The 15,250-nt window shown below is 45.7% G+C and overlaps 1 protein-coding gene across 1 annotated transcript in view; it reads left to right on the forward strand.

Moving 5' to 3' along the window:
- Positions 1-3,899: 3,899 nt before the first annotated feature.
- nlgn2b (neuroligin 2b) overlaps positions 3,900-15,250 on the forward strand; it is a 61,919-nt gene continuing 50,568 nt past the window's right edge. Inside the window, exon 1 of the mRNA XM_066650496.1 lies at positions 3,900-4,345. The gene's annotated coding sequence lies outside the window, so the exon portion shown is untranslated. The remainder of the gene's footprint in view (positions 4,346-15,250) is intronic.

Below are 15,250 nucleotides of genomic sequence, written 5' to 3' on the forward strand. Positions count from 1 at the left end.
ACAGAACATCACATGTTCACCTGGTCACTCACACACTCACAACCTGGACAGAACATCACACACTCACCCAGTCACTCACACACTCGCAAACTGGACAGGACATCACACGTTCACCCAGTCACTCACACACTCACACCCTGGACAGAACATCAAACACTCACCCATTCACTCACACTCGCACCCTGGACAGAACATCACACACTCACCCAGTCACTCACACACTCGCACCCTGGACAGAACATCACACATTCACCCAGTCACTCAAATACTCGCACTCCAGACAGAACATCTCACACTCACCCTGTCACTCTGACACTCGCACACTGGACAAAACATCACACACTCACCCAGTCACTCACACACTCGCACACTAGACAGGACATCACACGTTCACCCAGTCACTCACACACTCACACCCTGGACAGAACATCACACACTCACCCATTCACTCACACACTCGCACCCTGGACAGAACATCACACATTCACCCACTCGCACCCTGGACAGAACATCACACACTCACCCAGTCACTCACACACTCGCACCCTGGACAGAACATCACACATTCACCCAGTCAATCACACACCCACACCCTGGACAGAACATCACACGTTCACCCATTCACTCACACACTCGCACACTGGAAAGAACATCACACACTCACCCAGTTACTCTCACACTCGCACCCAGGACAGAACATCACACATTCACCCAGTCACTCACATATTCACACACTGGACAGAACATCACACATTCACCCGGTCACTCACACACTCACACTCTGGATAGAACATCACACATTCACCCGGTCACTCACACACTCACACCCTGAAAAGAACATCACACGTTCACCCAGTCACTCAGACACTTGCACCTTGGACAGAACATCACATGTTCACCCAGTCACTCACACACTCGCACCCTGGACAGAACATCACACATTCACCCAGTCACTCACATACCCACACCCTGCACAGAACATCACACATTCACCCAGTCACTCAAATACTCGCACTCCAGACAGAACATCACACACTCACCCTGTCACTCTGACACTCGCACACTGGACAGAACATCACACACTCACCCAGTCACTCACACACTCGCACACTAGACAGGACATCACACGTTCACCCAGTCACTCACACACTCACACCCTGGACAGAACATTACACACTCACCCATTCACTCACACACTCGCACCCTGGACAGAACATCACACATTCACCCACTCACTCACACACTCGCACCCTGGACAGAACATCACACACTCACCCAGTCACTCACACACTCGCACCCTGGACAGAACATCACACATTCACCCAGTCAATCACACACCCACACCCTGGACAGAACATCACACGTTCACCCATTCACTCACACACTCGCACACTGGAAAGAACATCACACACTCACCCAGTCACTCTCACACTCACACCCTGGACAGAACATAACACACTCACCCAGTCACTTACACACTCGCACCCTGGACAGAACATCACACATTCACCCAGTCACTCACATATTCACACACTGGACAGAACATCACACATTCACCCGGTCACTCACACACTCACACTCTGGATAGAACATCACACATTCACCAGTCACTCACACACTCACACCCTGAAAAGAACATCACACGTTCACCCAGTCACTCACACACTTGCACCTTGGACAGAACATCACATGTTCACCCAGTCACTCACACACTCGCACCTTGGACAGAACATCACATGTTCACCCAGTCACTCACACACTCGCACACTGGACAGAACATCACACTTTCACCCAGTCACACACAGACTCACAACCTGGACAGAGCATCACACATTCATCCAGTCACTCTCTCACACCCTGGACAGAACATCACACATTCACCCAGTCACTCACTCACTCACTCACACCCTGGACAAAACATCATACATTCACCCAGTCCCTCACACACTCAAACCCTGAACAGAACATCACACATTCACCTAGTCACTCACATTCTCACATCCTGAACAGAACATCACACGTTCACCCAGTCACTCACTCACTCACACCCTGGACAAAACATCATACACTCACCCAGTCACTCACACACTCGCACCCTGAACAGAACATCACACATTCACCTAGTCACTCACATTCTCACATCCTGAAAAGAACATCACACGTTCACCCAGTCACTCACACACTCGCACCCTGGACAGAACATCACACATTCACCCAGTCACTCACACACTCGCACTCTGAACAGAACATCACACGTTCACCCAGTCACTCACACACTTGCACCCTGGACAGAACATCACACACTCACCCATTCACTCACACACTCGCACCCTGGACAGAACATCACACATTCACCTAGTCACTCACATTCTCACATCCTGGACAGAACATCACACGTTCAACCCGTCACTCACACACTCACACCCTGAACAGAACATCACACGTTCACCTGGTCACTCACACACTCGCACCCTGGACAGAACATCACACATTCACCCAGTCACTCACACACTTGCACCCTGGACAGAACTGTGATGTCATATCAAAAACTTGAAGTAAAACATAACCTCATATCACCAGAGCAAAATTAAAGCACACTCTGACACACACACACACACACACCCCTCGGCTGATTGATCCATGACCAACCCTTGACCTGTAAAGAGAGAGAGAGAGAGAGAGAGACCCTGGGGAGCTGACGTCAGAACGGTGTTAAAGTGATATGAAAACATCTCTCTCTCTCTCTCTCTCTCTTCCCTTCTGTCTATTTCCTTTTCTCATTGCAGGGTTCTTCTCTCCAGCTCCACCTCCTTTCAGACCCACAGAGCTGAGGAGGGATGGACCCAGAGCAGTGGAGGTGTTCTGATCTGAAACAGAGTGGAGCTGGATGATCTCATGATCTCCTCCATCTCTCTCTCTCTCTCTCTCTCTCTCTCTCTCTCTATCTATCTATCTATCTCTGTCTGAGACTCAGAAACAAACAGAAAGAGTGAGGGTAGAAGAGAGAAAGAGGAGAGAGAAAGAGAGAGAGAGAGAGAGAAGAGGAGAGAGAGAGAGAGAGAGAGAGAGAGAGAAGAGGAGAGAGAGTGAAAGAAGGAGAGAGAGAGAGAGAGAGAGAGAGAGAGAAGAGGAGAGAGAGTGAAAGAAGGGGAGAGAGAGAGAGAGAGAGAGAGAGATAGAAGAGGAGAGAGAGAGAGAGAGAGAGAGAGAGAGAGAGAGAGAGAAGAGGAGAGAGAGTGAAAGAAGGAGAGAGAGAGAGAGAGAGAGAGAGAAGAGGAGAGAGAGTGAAAGAAGGGGAGAGAGAGAGAGAGAGAGAGAGAGAGATAGAAGAGGAGAGAGAGAGAGAAGAGGAGAGAGATAGAAGAGGAGAGAGAGAGAGAGAGAGAGAGAAGAGGAGAGAGAGTGAAAGAAGGAGAGAGAGAGAGAGAGAGAGAGAGAGAGAGAAGAGGAGAGAGAGTGAAAGAAGGGGAGAGAGAGAGAGAGAGAGAGAGAGAGATAGAAGAGGAGAGAGAGTGAAAGAAGGGGAAAGAGAGAGAGAGAGTGAGAGAGATAGAGATAGAAGAGGAGAGAGAGTGAAAGAAGGGGAGAGAGAGAGAGAAAGAGAGAGCGTGAGAGAGAAAGAGAGAGCTCGTGTTGTTGGTTTGTCTTTATTATTTGCCTCGGTGTTTTTCCCCCTCCGGAGCTGATGCAGTGTCTCTGAGGCAGGAGGGAGAGAGAGAGAGGAGGAGGAGGAGGAGGAGAAGAGGAAGAGAGGAGAGGAGAGAGGAGGAGGAGGATGAGGCTGAGATGGAAAACCACGGAGGAGAGAGGGAAGAAATAGAGGAATAAAAATAAAAAGCACGAGGGGTAACATCTGCCTTCCTCCCCATTCCAGCTGCTGCGTTTCCGGCGGAGGAGGAGGAGGAAGAGGAGGAGGTGTGTGTGTGTGTGTGTGTGTTTATTAGCGTTATTATCCGTGTGATTATTTTATTATTATGTATTCTACAGAGCAGTGATGTGCGCGGCTGCTGGCGCGCGCCGAGGGAAGGGTGTTGTCTGATTATAGAGAGAAAAGGAGGGAAGGAGTGGAGGAAAAAAGGAGGGAAGGAAGGAAGGAAGGAGGGAAGGAAGGAGAGACGACGCTGCGACACTTCAAAGGCGAAGCACGCAGACAGCTCCGCGAGGCCGACGGATTCACCAAACGCCAAACTGGCGATGGCGTGAGACGCGAGCGCCGAAGAAGAAAAGCAGGTGGACGGAGGGATAGAGAGAGAGAGAGAGAGAGAGAGAGAGAGAGAGAGAGAGTCCGCCGCCACGGAACAGAAACGGAACACAGCCGAACAGAACACGGACGTCTCACCTTCAGGTAAAGCTTGGGTTTATATATTTATTTATTTATTTTTATTCGCTTATTATTTTGGAGGTGTGTGTGTGTGGTGGGGGGGAGACGTGTGCGCGAGCGGGTGCACGCGCGATCTGTTGCTCAGCACCAGCAGCAGCGGCTCGTGCGTCGATTATCGATGGTGTTCATTGAAGACGGATTTGAACGCGTTGAATACAAATGTACTGGGTTCTGTAGCTCTGCACTGGGTTCATTGGGTTCTATAGCACTGCACCGAGTCCACTGGGTTCCGTAGCTCTGCATCGAATCCACTGGGTTCTATAGCCCTGCAGTATGTTCACTGGGCTCTGCACTGAACTCACTGTGTTCTGTAGCTCTGCATTAAATGAACTGGCTTCCATAGCTCAGCACTGAATCCATTGAGTTCTATAGCTTTGCACTGAGCCCACTGTGTTCTTTTGGTTTACATATAATGAACTGTGCTCTGTAGATCTGTATTAACCTTTTGGGTTCTATAGCTCTGCATTACATGCACTGGGTTCTATAGCTCTGTATTATGTCATTTGGGTTCTTTAGTTCTGTACTAAGTCCTTTTGGTTCTATAGCTGTATATTTTGTCCTTTGGGTTCTATAGCTCTGTAAAATGTATTTTGGGTTCTATAGCTCTATATTTAGTCCTTTGGGTTCTATAGCTCTGTAATATATCTTTTGGGTTCTATAGCTCTAAGTCCTTTGGGTTCTATAGCTCTGTAATATGTCATTCAGTTTATATAGCTCTAAGTCTTTTGGGTTCTATAGTTCTACATACTTTGGGTTCTATAGCTCTGTAATATGTCATTCAGTTTATATAGCTCTAAGTCTTTTGGGTTCTATAGTTCTACATACTTTGGGTTCTATAGCTCTGCAATATATCATTCAGGTTCTATAGCTCTAAGTTCATTGGGTTCTATAGCTCTGTAAAATATCATTCAGGTTCTATAGTTCTAAGTCCTTTGGATTCTATAGTTCTGTAATATATTATTCAGGTTCTATAGCTCTAAGTCCTTTGGGTTCTATATCTCTGTTATATGACATTTAGGTTCTATAGCTCTAAGTCCTTCGGGTTCTATAGCCCTAAATCATTTGGGTTCTATAGCTCTGTAATACATCATTTGGGTTCTATAGCTCTAGGTCCTTTGGATGCTATAGCTCTGTCCTGATTGTTTTTATGCCACATTTGCCTAGTTTCCTAAAACCCAGAGCCTTTTCCCCCCACCGTATGTTTACTCTGTGATCTGTAACACTGAAGTGCTGCGGTGATTAGCATTGCTAGCTGTGGAGAGGGACGGCATGGACGTTCTCGCTGATGTTACAGACCGTAGCTTTGTGCTGAGCCGAACAGAAATATAAAAAGACGAAGAAGACACCGGGCCTCCCACCTCAGAGCCTCCTGCTCAATCTTTCATACCATTTACGTAAGTGCCAACGAGGCCGAGTGCTGTAGCAGAAGCTAACGGCTCACTGTGATGTGTCCATCAGCCTCAGGAACACCAGGATGAATCCTGCAGTTCAGGGTGGACGCCATGAGCAGGCAGGGGCCGTGTTTCTGGTCTCTGTCCGGTCCGAGGGACATTTATATGCTGGACTGGTTGGGCTCGGCGCTCAGTCAATGGCAGAATTCAGGGAACACAAGGAGAGCTCTGTTCTGCCGCCACTTTAGCGCTTCAGTGTGGAGCCTTTCGCACTTTCCTCCTTTAGCCGACTCCAAACGCAGCCCGTCCTGATAATCAGATCATTAAAGGGCTAAAAACATCGGATCTGTTGTGCGTTTGTCCCTCAGGAACAAACAGTTTCTGTTAGAGATCACTGACCAACTGAATGTTTCATATTTCTGCAGCTCAAAACAACAACACCTCCTGCTAATCGGCTAATCACAGCAGCTAAAAACACCCCATTTTCTGTTCATCTGTACCCTTGTGTACCTTAATAATCCGAAATGCACTTATTTTACATGGTTTCTGACACAGTGTCCACAAAAACAAGAAAGGTGAGGCTTTAAAACAGCAGCAACTACGGTCTGTAGCTGAGCTATAGGCTTTAGCCCATGTTTATAGAGAACAGAGTGTCCTACAGCAACAGAAACAGCATCAACACGTCTATTAGAGATTACTTAACACCTGCACAGGCGGGATTTAAGCATGCACACCTTTGGTAATTTTGCTCATTGTGTATGCACACCTCATCTGAACTGGACTTACGCGATGTGGAGTCTGTAACTGTGTCCATAAAACTCAGAATAACCAAAGCAAGGCCAAATTCAGACTTTAAGGTGGTAGCTGCTGCTGTTAGCAACGCGCTACACGCTTTAGCCCATGCTTATCATGTTACAACAGTGTGTCAGAAACAACAGCATGTGTTTCAAACCTATTAGAGGTTATTTAACTACTCAGCATGGTAAAAACATCCGATTTATTGTGCTTTTGTACCTGAGCAGCCTCAAACAGACTTGTGTAGACAGTTTCTATTAGAGATCACTGACCAACTGGAGGTTACTGTCTCTCTGTTGCTCAAATCACACCACCTCCTGCTAATCGGCTAATTACAGCAGCTAAATACATATCGTTTTCTGTTCAGCTGTGCCACTGTATGCACCATACACTTTTAACATGGTTTCTGACACTGTCCATAAACGCAACAAAGGTGAGGCCAAACCTAGGCTTTAAGAACGCAGTTACTACGGTCTGTATCTGTGCTATTGGCTTTAGCCCATGTTTATAGAGAACAGAGTGTCCTACAGCGACAGAAACAGCATCTACACGTCTATTAGGGATTATTAACAATTGGATATTGTGTTTTTAAACCAAAGGAAAATGCTATGGCTCATATGTTGCTCAGTTATGGCTCTGGAGACATTCTCCTAAAATTCCTTAGGAGAAAAAAACGAGAAAAACAGGAGCCATGAGACACAAGTGAGATACAGGAGAGAGTAGGGCTCATGTGAACTGTGACTTTACTGAGATCTCCTCTAAAACTCGAAAAAGGTGACGTGTGAGATCACTGAGGTCTTTGTCTCAGGAGACACATTTGAGCAGCAGGAGACTTATGTTTATGTCTCCTTTGTTTTTCCCTTTTTAACAGATTATATTTTTGCTCCTGAACTCAACCTACAGCACTGCGTTGTAAAATCACAAGGTTAAAGGGCTGGTTCCTCATCATCCTCTAACAGCTACATAGTGCAGTTTCTGCAGTGCTGAGCTTCAAAGCAGTAAAGACAGAGGCTCTATTCACTTTATTGCATCTCCGTGGAGCATCACAAAGATCATGAAGCTGTGATTTTGAGGTAGGAAACACTATCTAATGTTACTTTAAGCTCGGGTGGAGGTCACTGGTGCTGGTGGAGAGGGAATACAATGCTGGATGTGTGCTATAGACCTGGAGACATCTGGAAGGTCATCTGAGTCTCTACAATCAACCAGGTCACACCAGAACTACACTCCTCGACCATGTCTACTTCTCAACACTTTAATCATGGTCGGGGGTGCCCTTGGACCGTCTTCCTGAGGTACTGAAGAGTGTGCACCGTGAGTTTGAAGGTTCCTAGGTTCCTCCACATCCTGGTGGTTGTATCGGTGAAGTGGAGCGTGCAGCTTCTACACGTGATGTTTTATTAATCAGGAGTTTGGCCTGTGAAGAGTGGAGAGTGGGCTTCGTATCGGCCTCTGCGTATTCCTGGATTTTGTCTCGTGGGGGTTTAAAGTGCATGAGTGGAGAATGAGACCCTGACTTTTACACAGCAACAGAGAATCCACGTGGATCTGGACAGCACTTCCATTGAGTGATTCCTGATACTTTAAGGTGCATCCGTTACTGGAACAGCTCGAATAACCTCCAGAAAGAGACACTGACCAACAAAAGAGCCTTCAGTCACCAGACACAATGTCAACCATCTGCCAGAAGGGTATAAAACCCCCAGCAGTGGAACAAGTAAAGCAGTCTCATCTCTAACAGTTTGCAGTTGTCCGCGGTGGTCTGTAGTGGTCTGAACTGGTCTGTAGTAATATGTGCTTGTCCTTTGTGCACTTTTGTGATTCGTAGTGGTCTGTAGTAGTCTTTAATGGTCTGTGGTGGTCTCTTGTGATCTGTAGATATGTTCTGTGGTGGACTTTATTGGACTGTAGTGGTCTACTGTGGTTTGTAGTGGTCTGTGGTGATTTGTAGTGGTTTGTAGTGGCCTGTGGTGGTCAGTTGTGGTCAGTCTTGGTCTGTGGTGATCTTTGATGGCCAGTTGTGGTCTGAAGTGGTCTGTTGTGCTATGTGGTGGTCTGTTGTGTTCTGTTCCATTATATGGTGGTCTGTTCTGCTCTGTAATGAACTGTAGTGGTCTGTAGTGATCTTTGGCAGTCTGTTGTGGGCTGTAGTGGTATGTGCTGATGAGTTCTGATTTGAAATGGTCTGTAGTGGTCTGTTGTGGATTGTAGTAATATGTGCTTGTTCTTTGAGCCCTTTTGTGGTTTGTGGTGGTCTGTTGTGGTCTGTAGTGTTATGTGGTGGTCTGTAGTGTCTGCGATGATCAATTGTGGTCTGGAATTGATATGTGGTGGCCAGATGTGGTCTGTAGTGTATATGATGGTCAGTTGTGGTCTGTAGTATTATGTGGTAGTTTGTTGTGCTCTAGGGGTAGACTTTATTTGTCTGTAGGTATCAGCTTTGGTCTGTAGTGTTATGTGGTGGCCAGTTGTGGTCTGTAGTGTTATGTGGTGGTCTGTTGTGGATTGTAGTAATATGTGCTTGTTCTTTGAGCCCTTTTGCGGTTTGTAGGTATCAGCTTTGGTCTGTAGTGTTATGTGGTGGCCAGTTGTTGTCTGTAGTGTATATGATGGTCAGTTGTGGTCTGTAGTGTTATGTGGTAGTTTGTTGTGCTCTAGTGGTAGACTTTATTGGTCTGTAGGTATCAGCTGTGGTCTGTAGTGGTATGTGGTGGTCTGTAGAGTCTGTGATGATCAATTGTGGTCTGGGATAGATATGTGGTGGCCAGGTGTGGTCTGTAGTGTTATGTGATGGCCAGTTGTGGTCTGTAGTGTTATGTGGTAGTTTGTTGTGCTCTAGGGGTAGACTTTATTGGTCTGTAGGTATCAGCTGCAGTCTGTAGTGGTATGTAGTGGTATGTGGTGGTCTGTAGTGTCTGCGATGATCAATTGTGGTCTGGGATAGATATGTGGTGGCCAGTTGTGGTCTGTAGTGTATATGATGGTCAGTTGTGGTCTGTAGTGTTATGTGGTAGTTTGTTGTGCTCTAGTGGTAGACTTTATTGGTCTGTAGGTATCAGCTGTGGTCTGTAGTGGTATGTGGTGGTCTGTAGAGTCTGTGATGATCAATTGTGGTCTGGGATAGATATGTGGTGGCCAGGTGTGGTCTGTAGTGTTATGTGATGGCCAGTTGTGGTCTGTAGTGTTATGTGGTAGTTTGTTGTGCTCTAGGGGTAGACTTTATTGGTCTGTAGGTATCAGCTGCAGTCTGTAGTGGTATGTAGTGGTATGTGGTGGTCTGTAGTGTCTGCGATGATCAATTGTGGTCTGGGATAGATATGTGGTGGCCAGGTGTGGTCTGTAGTGTATATGATGGTCAGTTGTGGTCTGTAGTATTATGTGATAGTTTGTTGTGCTCTAGTGGTAGACTTTATTGGTCTGTAGGTATCAGCTGTGGTCTGTAGTGGTATGTGGTGGTCTGTTGTGTTATGTGGTAGTTTGTTGTGCTCTAGTGGTAGACTTTATTGGTCTGTAGGTATCAGCTGTGGTCTGTAGTGGTATGTGGTGGTCTGTAGAGTCTGTGATGATCAATTGTGGTCTGGGATAGATATGTGGTGGCCAGGTGTGATCTGTAGTGTTATGTGATGGCCAGTTGTGGTCTGTAGTGTTATGTGGTAGTTTGTTGTTCTCTAGGGGTAGACTTTATTGGTCTGTAGGTATCAGCTGCAGTCTGTAGTGGTATGTAGTGGTATGTGGTGGTCTGTAGTGTCTGCGATGATCAATTGTGGTCTGGGATAGATATGTGGTGGCCAGGTGTGGTCTGTAGTGTATATGATGCTCAGTTGTGGTCTGTAGTATTATGTGATAGTTTGTTGTGCTCTAGTGGTAGATTTTATTGGTCTGTAGGTATCAGCTGTGGTCTGTAGTGGTATGTGGTGGTCTGTTGTGTTTGTTGTGGTCTGTTTTGATCTATAGTGCACGCAATGGTCAGTTGTCATCTGTAATGGTATGTGGTGATCAGTTGGCACTTGTAGTATTCTTTGATGTCTGTATTAGTGTGTGATGGCCAGTTGTTGTCAGCAGTGGACTGTGGGAGTCTGTGGAGGTCTGTGGCTGTCTGTGGTGGTCTGTATTTGAGCTACACATTGTACAGGTGTGTAATTTAGGCTGCTATTGCTGAGTCACGCAATGAAACCAGGGCAAACTGTCTTTGTTAATCTTGGTGAATGTACCAGGGGGCTTTTAAACGTTCCGCCCAAAATGGCTCAGGCACGGAGTGTGTGAGGGGGCCGCTGGATATGTGTGTGTGTGTGTGTGAGGGGGGATTTATGTCGTAAACTGGAGAGATGCTGGTAGATGGCTGGGATAAGACTGGCCTCGCAACAGATAAATAATGCAGAATAACGCAGTGTTAACTCTCTGATAACCCCAGACATGCTTCTTTTTGCATACGTGTGTGTGTGTGTGAGGGGGGGTGGTATACTGGAGGTGTGTTATGAGAGAGGGTATGCATGTGTATGTGTATATGTGTGTGTAAATGTATATGTGCAAGTGCATTTCCGTGTGTGTGTGTGTGTGTGTGTGTGTGTGAAGACTTGCGTGGTCTTGCGGCTGATTAAAGTTTAAAGTGCCGGAGCCGGGTGGGAGTTGTGCTGAGGGATGAGTTCTGCTCTCTTCACTCCTTCTTTCAAAAAGTCGCAAACATATTTCCTCATATTCCCTCTCTTCTCCTGCTTTCATCTGGAGGCTCTCGAATAAGGCCTAGTTTCTGAAAAACAGCTCCAGAGACGGAGCACCACAGAGCTGGGAGTTTGGGAATGGCGAAAGTACTTGGTAAAACTTGATTAAACCGGATTAAGTCGATTAAACTGGATTAACCCGATTATTTTCTGTAATTATCTCGACTAAACTCATTGAATGAAATCAGATCTTTGCAGGTCCTGAGTGGACGGAGACCTGGAACTCCACTTTGGCCAGAACCAGGCGTTTAGTGTTCTCCTGCAAGCGTGTTTAGCTCCAGTGTTTGTTTGGTTAGTGGCAGTTTGAACTTGAACCTGAACAGTGGTTAAAGAGAGTGAGTGAATGAATGAACGAATGGATTAACCGCTTTCAAAAATTGTCACTGTCCAAGAAAAACATGTATCTCCGTGTTTGTGGATGTTTAGTTTACTCCATCATTTAAACACAGCAGCTGTCCTTCACAAAACGTTTCATAATGAATGGACCAATAGGAACGCTCCAAAACTACTCTGAATACAATCTTTTTTACATTGACTTCCATTACATTTAAGAAAGTTTTTTTTCTGTCTCCTGTAAAGTTATTATTTTGGAAATACAGGTTTTACTTTGGACTTTTCTCAGGTGTGTCTCATCTGTATCTCAGGTGTGGCTCAGGGACTCCTGAATGCGTTAGGTACATCTCAGGTGTCTCTCAGTTGTTTCAGATGTTTCTGTTTAAGCAGTGTCTCAGGTGTATCACAGGTGTGTCGGCAGTGTCTGAGGTAATTCTCAGTTGTGTTTGAGCTGTATCTCAGGAGTATTTCAGCAGTGTCTCAGGTATTTCTCGTGTGTGTCTCATCTGTATCTCAGGTGTGGCTCAGGGACTCCTGAATGTGTTACGTACATCTCAGGTGTCTCTCAGTTGTTTCAGATGTTTCTGAGGTGTGTTTAAGCAGTGTCTCAGGTGTATCACAGGTGTGTCAGCAGTGTCTGAGGTAATTCTCAGTTGTGTCTGAGCTGTATCTCAGGAGTATTTCAGCAGTGTCTCAGGTATTTCTCATGTGTGTCTCATCTATATATCAGGTGTGGCTCAGGTATTCCTGCATTTGTTAGGTACTACTCGAATGTTTCTGATGTGTCTTTTCTGAGGTGTGATTAAGCAGTGTCTCAGGTGTATTTCAGGAGTGAGAATATCTCAACAGTACATATCAGGTATCTCAGTTTTGTGTGAGATGTATCTCAGGCATATTTGAAGTGTCTTAGATATTTCTTAAGTGTGTCTGAGTTGTGTCTCAGGTGTGTCTCAGGTTTGTAAGTGACAGAATGTGAGTTTCACCTCGATCTCAGTTTGTGTGTTTCTTCATGACTCAGCACAAAGTCTTGGGATGGAGACCCCCAGAGTCAGGGGGTCTGTGTGTGTGTGTGTGTGTGTGTGTGTGTGTGTGTGTGTGTGTGTGTGTGTAAAAGTCTGGAATCCGGAGATATGGGCCACTGAATGTCGTCTATCTTTCTGGAGGAAGAAAAGGCGTCTGACTCTCTCTGACCCAGGTCTCGTTCAGGTCTGAAAGAGCTGCTAATCCTCTCTAAAAATGCAGTTTGGGACACAGCCGCATTAAAGGGCTAATATCCTCAATAAACAAGACTTTGATGTAGTATGTTAGTATTGTCCATGTTTGAAAATATACTTCCTTGCCTGTGATGTCACAAATACCAACACTTTTGCATTCGTCCTACAACAGTTAAGCTCCACCCCTTAATGCTGACCTTATAAAGAGTATTTCAGTCCAATTCTATAAATAACGCCCAGGTGCAGCCAGTCAAAACAGGCCTCATTTGCATATCTATCTCAGTCTTAAAGGGCCTGTATGCTACAATTTTATTTCTTTTTTGAATTTTTATTTTTATTTGGTTGTGTTCATAATAAAAGTCCAGCAAACAAATCAAAACAATAAACAACAAGTGCAGGGACACAAACAAAACCAAAAAATGCAGGATATGGGTCCTTTAATATTTTCCCCAATAAGGCAGGGAAAATTTAAAAGAGTTAAAGTTGATATAGATGCTGGTTTTCAGAGAATAAACACTCCATGATAAGTTTGAAAAAGAGTTTAAGTTAAGGGTTAGGTGTACTATAAAAATCCCCAATGAGGACGGTAACCATGGACACTTCTGTCCCACAATTCAATGGAAGACAGAGTGGGAGGAGCTTCTCACATTGGATGTGCATTGTCATAGCAACGGCTTACCACTTCCTGTTAGTTAGAAACAGTGTAGTGTGTACAGATTTATTCTGTATCGCTGCAAATTCACTACAGGCACTACATTTCCCATAATGCCCCAAATAACTTGAGCAGCTAATGCTAACAATTTCAAGTAGAGCTAGTTTTCTTTGTTTGTGTACAGTGTGTACAGGATCTTCATAAATATTTTAAAAAGACATCTGAGACCGGTGTGTTTTGGTTATAACCGTGTAATCTATTAAAAATACATATTACAACACTAAAGCAAAGGCCTCTGTTACATTAGCATAGCCTTTATAAATGCTAGCTCGTATAAGAGGCATTGATAACACAAGATCAAACACTGAGGTTTCTCTTTTTATTTCACATTAAATTGAGTGAAGTAACATACTTCTTTAGTGTTAATTTGTTATGTATTTCACATTTGATTGATTGGGAAGCAGATGTGTGCAGCTGTAGTCTAGAAACCTCTGTATATCAGGAGTCAGACTCTGTCCGATCCGGACTTGGACCTGTAACTGATAAACCATTAAGAGCTGTTTAATGTTGAACAGAGTGTGTGTTTGAAGCGGTGTGACTCTTCTAGTCATTACGGTGCAGGTTCAGCGCTCCAGGAAACTCACCGGCCAATCACATGTGTTTCTGCATATCACACGTGAGGCTCCTCAGCCAATCAGATCAGTGCATTCTGATGAGCGCTGTGACTTCACTGAGTGACACACACAGGGCAGGGTCCAGACGCCGCTGTCCTGGGGCCAGTAAAAACAGCCCGAGGGACGAGATAAAAGCTCTTTTGGACACTTTCGGGACGACCGTGCTGTGTGACCCCATGCCCAATGCCAAGCGCTGGCTGGAGGGCTATAAAACTGCGCCGTGGAGCGGTGGAACAGTGTTCTCCGGAGCGATGGGATCCAGAAGAAATGGCCCACCCCCAGCTCCTGACCTCACTGACCTTGGCTTGGCGTGATGTTCGCTAACTGGCCTTTAATGAATTTTAATAAATGACCGCTGTGGTATAGTACTAGTGTGTAGTGCACAATTGGGACACAGCCTCTGTCTGTCTCTTCTTATTCTATGTGTGCTACAAGATAAAAGTCCTGTACTGACCTGTGTATAAATGTGTTATTTTGTTGACGTAGAACTGTGAGGGAATGACGGACGAAGGTCAACTCGGTACGTTCTGCTTTTTTGGGGCAGGTTCAGTAAAGGCCCCCCCTTCTGTTTCGGACCCTCGGAGTAGTGCCAGTCTGCATTATTTCCCCCTAATGGCGTAAATTCCGAGTTATGAATTAATTACAGAATGTGTAATGCGCTCTATTTCCAGCTCGGCGCGTCTCTCCCTGAAGGTGAGCATCTGGCTCGCGAGTTTCTCAGTGGGGAGCTACAGCGGGAGGCCGGGGCGACGTCCGTCCGTTTCCGGAGCGTCCCAAGACACGTATCGACCGTCCACGAGTTCATTTCGAGCTAATTATGGATGAGGTGATGATTGGAAGATTGCATATCGATCTCTCATTTCAGGACCCCACCCCCACCCGCCGGTCTCTGAGGGGCGGCCCACAGTAATCACATCAACACAAGGCCCTAATAAACACACACTATCCTTTCATTACTCTCTCTCTCTCTCTCTCTCTCTCTCTCTCTCTCTCTCTTTATGCACCATGCGGACAGATGTTTCTCCTGACTGAAGGGGGGTAATCTTCTTCTTCTTCTTCTTCTTCTTTTCATCTTTTTCTTTCTCACTGTGC

This window comes from Hoplias malabaricus, chromosome 18 (genome assembly GCF_029633855.1).
Source record: "Hoplias malabaricus isolate fHopMal1 chromosome 18, fHopMal1.hap1, whole genome shotgun sequence".
Taxonomy (NCBI): domain Eukaryota; kingdom Metazoa; phylum Chordata; class Actinopteri; order Characiformes; family Erythrinidae; genus Hoplias; species Hoplias malabaricus.